This window comes from Euleptes europaea, chromosome 14, assembly GCF_029931775.1.
Source record: "Euleptes europaea isolate rEulEur1 chromosome 14, rEulEur1.hap1, whole genome shotgun sequence".
NCBI classification, from domain to species: Eukaryota; Metazoa; Chordata; class Lepidosauria; order Squamata; family Sphaerodactylidae; genus Euleptes; species Euleptes europaea.
Genome location: NC_079325.1, coordinates 31377596 through 31390465, shown reverse-complemented (window position 1 = coordinate 31390465; position 12870 = coordinate 31377596).

Here is a 12870-nt window from a genome sequence, read left to right as displayed (position 1 = left end):
GGCATGACAGGCTCCTCCTCTTCTGTCATGTGCTTGTATCTCAGTGGATTGTGTGCTGCCACCTGGGTGCTAGAGCCTTTCTGGAAAAGCTGGAGACCAGTGGGTTAGGTGATAATTATAATTACTCAAACCTTCAACAACCAGGTAAAACTCGGATATGATCAAAACTAAAATAGCAAAAGTAAAGGCAAACCAGCTGCTGTAATAAAAACCAAAGTAAACAAGGTTTTCAATTCAACAATTGAGTTTCAGAGGGTAATTGTGTTGGTCCGCACTAGAGCAGCTAGATTCAAGTCCAGTAGCGCCATTAAGATTATCTGGGTATAAACTTTCCAGTCAAAGCTCTTTTTGCCAGGAATCTGATGGAGCTTTAACTGAATGCTTATACCCCAAAAATCTTGTATGTCTAAGGTGCTATTGGACTCGAGTCTAGCTGTTCTATCTAGGTGATGGGGAAGCCTAAATATAGCTTAAAGGCAGAACGTGTGACTTGCCTGCACATGATCCCAATTCCACCTTTTCCAAATTCGGGAAAGTTTATCCTGGGAAAAATTATCTGAGTGTCTCATAGTTTGTTTCATATGATGATCTGGAGGGTTGTGCTTGCCCTAGAGCCGTGTTGGCGAACCTATGGCACGCGTGCCCGACCTGGCACGAGTAGCCCTCTGCCGGCACGAGGGTAAGTGGCTCGGGACGGGACCGAAAGTCCAGACGGGCGAGGCAGCGACGGATGGAAGAGGTGGAGAGAGAGCCAGCCCGCTTCCCGAGGGACGGGGCGAGGAACCGGCAAGCCGACAGAAGACGGAGCGCAGAGATGCGGCGGCGCGCTGCCGCACCCCAGCTGTAGCCCCGCCGCCCGGTCGCGCCTGCGCCAGTCAGAGGACTTGGCTGGGGGCGTGGGGAGGAGGGCAGGATGTTTCAGCCCTCCCTCTAGTCCTGCCCCCAAGTTCTATTAGGGCTGAAACATCTCTCTCCACCTCTTCCATCCGTCGCTGCCTCGCCCGTCTGGACTTTCGGTCCCGTCCTGAGCCACTTACCCGCGTGCCGGCAGAGGAGGCTCCACCCCCACCAAAAGTCGACCACGAAGCCTCTCCTCACCGCCCCATTTCTGGTTTATTCCCCCACACACACACACACACACAAGGGAGGTGGTGTGTGAGGTAAAGCGCCACCCTCCCCCTCCCCTCACAGCGCGGCCGGGTTTTGAATGCGTGCTCGAGGGCCGGCAGCGCCAAGGCGGGCGGCGAGGAGGAGGTCGGGGCTCGGGGGTGGGGTGGGGAAAGCAATGTTTGATTCAAAACTCTGCACGGGGGGTTATTGGCATTTATGAATGGGAGGTTTTGCATTGGATTTGCCATTCAGAAGCACATTTTCCCCATCCAGATCCTCAGAACTCAACAATAAGCCCCCGCAGAGTTTTTTTTCAGACGGAACCCTCTGAATATAGAGCAGGTTTTGCTTCATATATTTGCCTTAGGGTTGCCAGGTGTCTCTCCCCCAATCATTTACCTCTTTTCCTGATGGTTCAGTTACAAATATCAAGTTTCACTTTGAAGAAGAGTTGGTTTTTATATGCCGACTTTCTCTACCACTTAAGGAAGAATCAAACCGGCTTTAAATCACCTTCCCCTCCCCACAACAGTTACCCTGGCCATTTATGCATGGTCAGTTTTGATGTTCGCTAAAAGCTCTTTTTTAAAATGTGAATTTAAAACTGCCTATTCACGGTCTCAAAGCAAAAGGAGAAATTCCACCCCTCCCACTCGCCTGCTCCTTTGTTCCTGTTTGCATAGCCATTAGCATGTGCATAGCTAACCCGCCGCTGTTATTTTGCATGGTTCCTTCAGGGGGATTCTTCAGGTTAAATTGCCGTGTTGGCACTTTGCGATATATAAGAGGGTTTTGGGTTGCAGTTTGGGCACTCAGTCTCTAAAAGGTTCGCCATCACTGCCCTAGAGGGCAGCAGCAATTCACATTTGATTGAGAGTGTTGCCAACCTCCAGGTGGGACCTGGAGCTCTCCAGACTACTGAGGTCAGTTCCCATGGAGAAAATGGCTGCTTTGGAGGGCGGACGCTGGCATTTTACCCCGCTGAGGACCGTCCCCATGCCACACCCTCCAAATTTCCAGGTATTTCCCCTCTGAGAGCTGGCAACCATCCCTCTCTGATTTTACATTTGGTGAGATGTCCTGAGCAGAACAACGGAGCTTTGCTAAAGCGGATTTAACAAGACCGCCAGCCTGACCATGCATGGGATGTTTTGCCTTGGGTTTGCAGCTCTCTCTGCGTGTTAAGTGCCATCAAGTCGCTTCCGACTCATGGGCGACCCTATGAATCAATGTCCTCCAAAATGTCCTATCTTTGACAGCCTTGCTCAGGTCTTGCAAATTGAGGGCTGTGGCTTCCTTTTTTGAGTCAATCCATCTCTGGTTGAGTCTTCCTCTTTTCCTGCTGCTGTAAGCTCTAGTCCTGCGGCAAACCCATAAACAGAATCCAGCAGACAGCAAGTCCACGAAAGCAGTTTTATTGATTAAGCACGACAGGTTACAGAAGTCAAATTCAAGATGTTACTAGTGAGGGGCTAAGGGAAAGCATTTGGCATATATACAAAGCAATAAGAGACAACCAGTAACCCTGGCAACCCCCCTCCCAGTGGCGGGAAGGAATACTTGGCAATTCCCACACTAAAGGAATCTATGAAGTCTAAACACGGGGCACGGAGTGGTGATCTAATCTGGCCTTGGAGAGAACTGCAGAACAACACCTGGGAGCGCAACCATGAACTGTCTTCATGGCCTGCTCCTGACAGCTGCCCTCAACTTTTCCTAGCAGGACTGCCTTTTCTAGCGACTCTTGCCTTCTCATAACGCGACCAAAGCTCTCTCTATGCACATTTCCCCCATCCAAATCCTCAAAACTCTGCATGGGGGCTTATTCTGGGAATTTGGATGGGGGAAAATGTGCATACAGAGAGCGGCAAATCCTCCAGTGCGTCAATGGCCCATTGCAACGCGACCTGCGCAGTCGGGTCTTGCTGAGCCTGAAGGACGGCTGGGGTTGTGTGCATGATAAAGCGGATTTCCACGGCGCTGCAAACCAAAGCACGGCCGACCTCGCCGGCTCTCCGCCCCGAAGCCTTGCAAAGCCGTGAAAGGGCGCCCTCTGCCGGTGGCATCCCGGATCAGCCGGGCCACCGAATCCGGCTTGCTTCGGCTTCTAAACGCCAATCCAGTCGAAGGGGAAGTGAGCGCCGAAGAGCCGCCGTGCCCTGGAAGGGGAAGGAGCTTGCAAAGACCGCCCGCTTCCTGGTGGCGTTTGTTTTTGCTGCAGGATGGGAGGGAGCGAGCCTGCCAGGCGGCGAGGTGCTTGATCTTCGGGTAGACTGCTTCGAGCCAAAGGGAGCCCATTTTTGAGGCACGTTTGCAAGGTCGAGAAGCCTTTTTCAGGTGGGTACGAGGCAAGCCTGCGCTTGAGATTGGCGCAAGGTTCCTTGGACGTGTTTTCATTTATCTGCGTTTATTCTTGAGCTTAGCAAAAAGAAGCACCGAAAACTAACCAGTGCAAATAAATAGTAACCGGCTCTTGCAATATATGCAAATTAGTGATGTTGTTATTTACATGTGCAAAAACATACAAGGTTACAACAAGCGGTACAATAGTGTACTTATAGTAGCTGGTTGCCACTCAAAGGAAGTCAATTTCGGTTGACAACAACTTTACAAGGTAAGTACAAAAACTTATTGTTTTATAGAGTCTTTTAAAAGTCTGTTAAAAGACTTATAAAACTGTAAGTACACTATTGTACTGCTTGTTGTAACCTTGTATGTTTTTGCACATGTAAATAATAACATCACTAATTTGCATTTATTGCAAGAGCCGGTTACTATTTATTTGCACAGCTTATTCTTGAGCTAGCTTTTCAAGTTTTCTGAAGGGACACCGCTTATTGAAGCCAGCGCGCAGGATCCAAGCTTATTTTAAAAGCAACAGGGTACCCATGAGTGGTAGCTCATGGGAGGCTTGCCACTAGGGATGCCAGCCTCCAGGTGGGACCTGGGGATCCCTTGGAATTACAGCTCATCTCCAGGCTACAGAGATCAGTTCCCCTGGAGAAAATGGATGCTATAGAGCACTGGTTCCCAACCAGGGGTCCATGGACCCCCAGGGGTCCACGAGAACTAAATTAAGGTCCGCGAAACAAAGTTATAAACCCATAATAAATTAATATTTTCAATTAAAAGTTCTCTATTATAAAATATATATATTCAAATATAATTCTAAGTTTAATGTTTAACAGTTATGATTAAAGTTTATTTTCAAATTGTTGGAATTTTTATTTTGAACCTTGGGGTCCCTGCACCGAACAAAAAAGTCCTAGTGGTCCCTGGTAAAAAAAAGGTTGGGAACCACTGCTTTAGAGGGTGGACCACTGAGGTCCCTGCACTCCCCAGGATCTACACCCAAACCTGGAGCTGGCATCCCTACCCCCCATCCCACACGGGTAGCCTAGAGGGACCTGGCAACCCTACCTGCCAATGTGGTGTTCTAGAATGAATGCAGGTTTTAAAAGTGAAATAAAGCATTATTCTCCTCCACCGCAATGAGGTTATAGTTTCAGTTAAGAGAGACCATTCAGCTCTGCAAGGATAATGATTGCCAGGCGGTTTACTTGGAGACAGCAATATGAATTGGCTGCTTTTTAAAATCTTGCATAGCTTGCAAACTCATCTAATTTGATTGTGCTACTGGCTTTACTGTGTACCTCAGTGGGAAGGGGAGATTTGATTAGCTTTTTAAAAATAATATACTGAGTTCTTTTTAATTGTTGACTTATTATCACAACCCCCCTGCAAAGTAGGTCATCACTTTTCCCATTTCACAGGGGTTTTGACTTTCAGCTGTGTGCATTCTGAGCTTGGGCAGTTACATAAAGGTCTGTTTGGATGTGGCCTATTATGAGAGCTGTCCCCCCCATGATAAGCTAGCTTGCCCCCTTAGATATTATGGAGTTTATTTCTTGCCCTGCATTGTATCCTCACTTCCCAAGAGTTCCCTGCAGTTTCTAGCAATTGGAAAAATGATGTCGATTAAGGTGGTGTACGCATACTTTGAGGCCCTTTTGTTCTCTGACAAATCCTAGCTTTTTAAAAAGATCTGTATTTAGCTTTTATGGATATAGAGGTGAGAGCTAGTGTGGTGCAGTGGTTAAGAGTATTGAACTAGGTTCTGGAAGACCCAGGTTTGAATCGCCATTCATGCCATGGAACCTCACTGGATGACCTTGGGCCAGTCACGCGCTCTCAGCCTAACCTACATCACAGGGTTGTTGTGAGGATAAAATGGAGGAGAGGAGAATGATGTAAACCACTTTGGGTTCCCATTGGGGAGAAAGGTGGGGTATAAATGAATTAAATAAACAAACAAATTTGCAATATTAGGAAATGTGATAACCGTACGCATTAGAAGTTCCGGAAACAAGGAGCAAGAATAATTTCCTCTGTGATGAGCCATTCCAGAATGAAGTAGGTTATGCTGTTGGGTGCGCTTTCTTGCAGTTCATCTGTGGTGTGATGGAAAATATGAGTTGCCATTTTGAATTATACCGTGGTGGGGCTTCAGAACCAGCAATGTTGGCTCTGCCCACTGATAGGCTCTGGGGCCAGGCAAAGCATCAGCCCTTTTCCCCTTAGCGGAGTTCTGCCCTGATGCATCTCTACTATTCATTTCCATTTCCCAATCTTGTGCACTTCAGGAGTCAACAGCTGAGTGGCATAAGCAGAGAAGTCTTTGGCTTTGCAGTGCAGTATTATGTATCCATGCCAAGTGCATGAAGCCTTAAGGATGAAGCCTCTGTTCAAGGAAGGCCCGTCTGGGGAAGGCTTATACTACTATGAGCCCAGCTGATGTGGGATCATTCTTACATCACAGCATATCTCTGCCAAGGCTGCTGAGGTGTACAACTTAACTAATCAGTAATGTTATTTCTTTTCAGGTATTCGTTTCAGGTACGTACACACCTGAGTTCAATAATCTTTATGGCAGACACCTCTGTATTCTCCCTCCCCAATATTGCAGGGAGAGGCCAAGTGTGAGATTTGCTTAATGCTTCCTGGTGAGTTCACAGCTACGAGGAGGTCTGACTTCTTGCTTAGCTTATTGGTCTCTGATATATTCTGTACCAGCTCTTCCCAGTACACCTCCTTGGATCCCTCCGTTAGCTCTCGTGACTTTCGGCTGTCCAATTGCAGTTATGCAGTGGATAAATGTTTTATTAATTGTGAGCACCTCTGCTGTGAGGTCACCTTTCCCCCTTTCTGCCACTGTATCCTCTGCATTGGAGCTCCTTAGGCCTCAGAATTGGGGAAGGTAGGATGCTGGCTGAGCACCATGGGTCCCGTCTTTCCTCCCTGGGAACTGTGCTCTGCCTTCCTCTCCAGCGCTGTGCTGCTTCCTTTCTCCCTGGCCTGTCTGTGAAGCCTGCCTTTTATTTCCCTCTCTGGTCTTATTCCCACCTCCTCCGTCCTTGAGGAGCCAATCATCCACCCCTCCCCATTCACCCAACAGCCCCTGGCCCTGCCTTGCCTGTTTCCCTGGTCCGGGTGTCCCTCTTCAGTCATCTGCTGGCTGGCTCCTGCAGCTTTTCTTTTCTGCCTTAGGAAAGCAGCCTGTTCCCTGGCACCCTTTCTTCCCTGTGATGGCCAGAGAGAAGGTAAGTATCCTGACTGTAGGGCATTGGTGAAGGGGGGGATTGAGTCCAGGTATAGGCTCACGCCCGGACATGAATGAAAATGTTTATATGTCACCTTTCTCTTATGGCTCAAGGCAGCTTACAGTCCCAAGATTAAAAACACACAAGCAGGAACCTGCAAGGACTTGTGGGAGGCATCTCATTTTTACCTCCCCCACTGTTTCTTCCTTCTGTTTTCTGAAAGCCCCTTTTCCTGCTTCTTTCTCTCCTTCTCACCCAACAGCCAACCTACATTTATCTGCCCTTATGTCTTCAGAATTCCCTCTCCCCCATTCACTGGCCTCTACCTAGGAAAATTATGGTCCAGTGGCATGGTGCTGGCCACTGGGCCAGGCCCACCTGCATGGTACAGAACCCTCAAGGACTTGTGGGGAGTACCTCACTTTCTCCTGTATTCCCCTACCTGCACTAGTTCCTCTTTCCCTCCTCCTGGCAACCTCCATATCTTCTCCCATTTCTCTTCCTCCTTCTCTCCTTCTCAGCCATTCAGCAACATCCCATATTCAGATATGTTTATTATTTATTTACTTAATTTATACCCCGCCTTTCTTCACAGTGGGGGCCAAGGCAGCTTACATTATTCTCCTCCTTTTTATCCTCACAACAACCCAGTGAGTTAGGTTAGGCGAAAGTATGTGACTGGCCCCAAATCACCCCGTAAGCTTCCACAGCTGGAGAACTGGGTTTGATTCCCTGCTCCTCCACACGAGTGGTGGACTCTAATCTAGAGAACCGGATTAGATTCCCCACATGCAGCCTGCTGGGTGACCTTGGGCTAGTCACCGTTTTCTCAGAACTCTCTCAGCTCCACCTACCTTACAAGGTGCCTGTTGTGGGGGGAGGGGGAAGGAAGGTGATTGTAAGCCGCTTTGAGACTCCTTTTGGTAGATAAAAAAGGTAAAGGTCCCCTGTGCAAGCACTGGGTCATTCCTGACCCATGGGGTGATGTCACATCCCGATGTTTCCTAGGCAGACTTTGTTTACGGGGTGGTTTGCCAGTGCCTTCCCCAGTCTTCCCTTTACCCCCAGCAAGCCGGGTCCTCATTTTACCGACCTTGGAAGGATGGACGGCTGAGTCAACCTTGAGCCGGCTACCTGAAACCAACAGGGTAGATAAAAGCAGGGTATAAAAAACAACTCTTCTTCATCTACAGCAAGAGGAGGATTCAAACCTGGGTCTCCCAGATCCTACTCTGAAGCTCTAAATGCTGCACCACATTGACTTTCATAGGGTGGCTGCTGTTGTACAGTAGTAAGAAGCCAAGCCTAGTTGAGGCATGCAAGTTGCGTGGTATCGTCATCCAGTGGTTGCTGCCAGGCCCATACCTGGCCCCGATAAGTCCTCTCTCAAAGGCCAAAGCAGCCCTGGAAAGAACCCCCTGCCCCCTCACCCTGCCTTTTAGTCACAGAAACCAAGCTTGGAATGCTGTGGGTACATGGCAGTGGCTGCTGAGGGAATCCAGTTATTAAAGCTACAGGGGTTCCTTTTATCATTTTGGGATTTTTAACTCTCCATTGTTTGTTTGGGATTTTTTTTAAGTTCCAGATTTTTTTGCAAACCTAGGGTGTTTTTCAGGTTTATAGAAAGATCTGTCTTGCCTGTTCACAGCTGTAATCTCTGGATTTAAGTATCCGTGGATTTGGCCATCTTGGCTTTTAGAATGTACAAGTGGGACCCCAAAGAAACTTGCAGGGGGGCCATCCTGTTCCCCCCACTTTGATTCCTTTCCTCTTCTTTCACTTCTCCCTGTGTCTCTCTCTTTCTCCTCCTACCCCCTCTTTGACTTCTAGTCTCTCTCCTCCGAGACTACTGTCACTCCTTCTCTTTCTTCTTCCCCCACTCCATCACTCCCTCCCCTCTCCCACCGCATCACTCCCTCTCACCTTCTGCCCCCTCTCTGCATTAGTGGCTTGCCTGGCCCCCCAGCGCCTTTACTCCTGTGGTGATGGTGGTGGCTTGCGCTCCCCCCACCCACTAGCTTTGCCACCTTGGCAAGTTCGTCTGGCCGCTCGCTTGGCCTCTTCACTGCTGCGGTGGTTGTGGCTCACTTGCCCCTGCCAGCTTCGCCACTTCAGCATCTCCTTGCATGGCCTCTTCTCCACCTGGCTGGCTTGTCTGGCCACTCACCCAGCCACTTCACTGTCATGGTGGGTGCAGCTCGTTCCCCCCCCCCTTAAGCTTCACTGCTAGGGTTGCCAAGTCCCTCTTTGTCACCAGTGGGAGGTTTTTGGGGTGGAACCTGAGGAGGGCGTGGTTTGGGGAGGGACTTCAGTCCCATGGAGTCCAGTTGCCAAAGTGGCCATTTTCTCCAGGTGAACTGATATCTATCGGCTGGAGATCAGTTGTAACAGCAAGAGATCTCCAGCTAGTTCCTGGAGGCTGGCAACCCTATTCACCGCCTCAAGTTTGCAGGAAAATCTGTTTAGTGTCTGAGTGGTTCCTGATCAGCAGATTTAGATACCCGCAGATGGGGACTACATGTTGGTATTAGATATATAGATGATAAAATACAGTTAGACCCTATCCCCCCCCAAGACAACGCTCACAGCTTAAATCTCCCCTCACAAATACAATGGCCTTTGATTTCCCCTCTCGCCACCTCAGGGAGCCTATTCCACAAGGTGGGAGCCGCTGTATGGAAAGGAGAGGGCTTTGTTAGGTGGCCAAACTAGCCACCTTAAGGAGGGGAAGAGCATAGCACACCTAGAGGAGAGTACTGTGTTCAGTTTTTGGGCACCGCAATTTAAGAAAGATGTTGACAAGCTGGAACATGTCCAGAGGAGGGCAACAAAGATGGTGAGGGGTCTGGAGACCAAGTCCTAGGAGGAAAGGTTGAAGGAGCTGGGTATGTTTAGCCTGAAGAGGAGAAGACTGAGAGGGGATATGATAACCATCTTCAAGAACTAACAGAGCGGTTCTTCAGTGGAACAGGCTTCCTTAGGAGGTGGTAAGCTCTCCTTCCCTGGAGGTTTTTGAGAAGGGGCTAGATGGCCATCTGTCAGCAATGCTGACTCTGTGATCTTAGGCAGATCATGAGAGGGAGGGCATCTTGGCCATCTGGGCATGGAGTAGGGATCACTGAGGGTGTGTGAGGGGGAGATAGTTGTGAATGTCCTGCATTGTGCAAGGGGTTGGACTGGAGGACCCTGGTGGTCCAATTCTATGATTCTATGAGTTGGGTGAGTTCCTCATTCAGGCAGGAGGCCTTCTGTGAGCAGCCTTTTGATCCTTGCCTTTGTGTTCCTAAAACAGGGATGGGGAACCTCAGGCCCGGGGGCCGTATGTGGCCCCCGAGGACATTTTTTGTGGCCCTCGGGAGCTCTGGGGCCCTGCTGCGGAGGCGGGGCACAGGGCGGCCCTCCCTGAGGGTGTTCCTGGGGCCGCGGCTTACAGGGGCGCTGCGGCACCCTTTGGACCTCCTCTCACCAACTGTCGGCTGTTGATCGGCGAGAGGAGAGGGGAGGGATGCTTCCCCCAAGGCTGCCCCCTACAGACGCTGCGTGCAGGAATGCCGCGGCACATTGTAAGCCCCTCTCGCTGCCTGTCGGCTTTTGAGCAGTGAGAGGAAGGCGGGGAAAGAGGCCGGCGGCTCCCGGAGCATGCATGTGGGAGCCGATCGGGCTTTGAGAGGGGGGCTTTTGTGGACTCTGTGGGGGGGAGAGCATGGAGACTGGGGTCTGGTCGCGTGGGGCTCTGTGCGCCGCCATGTGTGTGTGTGTGTGTGTGTGGGCGGCGGAAGTGGGGAGACTGGGGCCCAGTGGTGCGGGGCCAGCGTGTGTGTGTGTGTGTGTGTGTGTGTGTGAGGGAAGGCTTTTCTCTCTTTTCTTCCTCTTTTTCTGTCACTTTCTCCTTTCTCTCCCTCTCTTTCTCCCTCTTTTTCTGTCTCTTTCTTTGTCTCCCTCCGTCCTTTTCTTTCTTTCCCTCCCTCCTTTTCTTTCTTTCTCCCCCTCCATTTCTTTCTCCCTTTCTCTTCTCTTTCTTCCTCTTTTTCTGTTTTCCTTCCTCCCTTGCCAATCGACTGTGGTCTGCGCCCCCCTGGTGCCTCGTTTGCTCGGGCCCACCGCTGGCTGCCCTCCCGCCTGGAGGGGGGAGCAGGGGCGCCCTGCAGGCCTTCTCTGTGTGGCCTCCCCTGGGGTTGCCAACCTCCAGGTGGTGGCTGGAGACCTGGCAACCCTAGCCTCTCCCCCCCACCCCCACCAGGAGATTTACACCTGGTATGGCCCCTGAATTATGTTATAAATGTGCAAATGGCCCTTGGCAGGAAAAAGGTTCCCCACCTCTGTCCTAAAAGCAGAAGTCAGCTAAGTTACCCTTTGCCCAGTAGTGGGGTGGCTGATCCTCCTCCAGGAATGCCACGTTCTGCAGCCCTGTCCGCTAGCACAAGGCCACAGGCTTTGACTCACAGCAGGATGACAGCAGAGCTGCCAAGGCAACGGGGCTAAATAAAGCCTCCGATCGAACGGCCGCTGCCTTTGTCATTTTCATATAGCAGAGCTGATGGAGAACAAGACTCTTTCCCCTTAGGCATTTCCTCAGCCACCTTAGTGGCCCCTTGCTGGCTTCCAAAGGCACACCCCCTTGGAAACAACCTGATTTTAAGCAGGAATGAATGTTCTGTGGTCTCTCTGTGCACCCCCTAAAAATGAATGGGGAATTTTAATAAAGGGTGTCTTTGTAGATATTTTCCTCTTTAAATTTTCTTTCCTGACGTTTCGCCAGCAACTGTGGCAGGCATCTTCAATCTTCAGTTGCTGGCGAAACGTCAGGAAAGAAAATTCCAAGACCACGGTTACACAGCCCGGATAACCTACAAGAACCAATGAACTCTGACCGTGAAAGCCTTCGACAATATTTCCTCTTTAAACTTTGACTGGGGTTGCACTCATTTTGCAAGTCATCGTGGAAGAACTGGGTGTAAAGAAACTAGCTTTGTTTGACCAAAGAGAATTGGGGGAAGTTGGGTCTCCTAAGAAAATCAGAGATGTGCTAGTACAGAGATCCAGGTATTATGGATTATGGTTGCACCAGGGGCCTGTCAGGGAGAAAGAACATTCCTGGATCTTGTTAGAACTAATCTTGAGGAGTACTTGCAAAGAGGGCAGTTTGGTTCAACTTGATTGGCGCCTGAAGTCTGCCTTGTTGCTGGAAAGTGGGGCATAAAAACATGTAGGAAGGAGAGGGCCAGTCTTGGGGTTAGACTCTGGCTATGATGTAACCTGATAGGAAGAAAGTAGATTCCTTTGAAATGTGGTGTTGGAGGAGAGTGTTATGGATATCATGGACTGCCAAAAAAAACACAAATCAGTTATAGTGGGTTATAGATCAAATCAAGTCTGAACTGACCCTAGAAGCTAAAATGACTAAACTGAGGCTATACTTTGTTCACGTTATGAGAAGACAATAGTCACTGGAAAAGACAATCATGTTAGGAAAAGTTGAAAAAGAGGAAGACCCAACAAGAGATGGATTGACTCTATAAAGGAAGCCACGGCCCTCAGTTTGCAAGACCCGAGCAAGGCTGTTAAGGATAGGACGTTTTTGAGGACATTGATTCATAGGAAGCGACTTGACAGCACTTAACACACACATGATGTAACCCGTGGCTCGTTGTTGTTGAGATTTGACAGCATAGAATGCTAAGGTAATATCTGGTCTGGAGGCACAGAAGTCTGCCAAGCATGTTTAGGAACTTTAGTTAGCTAAGTTTTCTTGTTTTCTTATTCTGTCTTGCACACCTTTTTAAATTGTATTTTAGAGCGCTAGTTTAATAAATCTTATAACCTTTATTTGTGTGGTGTTTGCTTGGATTTGGGCTTTGATCTTGGCCAGATTTGGCACAGCTACTGTATTGGCTAGAACTCAGCAGGCAAGTGCACCTTGTAGGACTGACTTTCAGGGTTAACACCTGGATAAGACGGGAAACTTGGTTCCTTGGTCTCACAGCTTAGGATGCGTTACGAGGAACTGGTGGCAGCCCTACCTGGGGTTCAAGGCAGCCTGACCTCCAGAGCGTGTTTTGATTACCATCCTAAAGGTCCTCTGGATTGGGACCCCTTGTCACTGGGTATTTCACATTCTTTGGAAAGAACTCCCACTAAAAATAAAGGTTAAATGTTCATT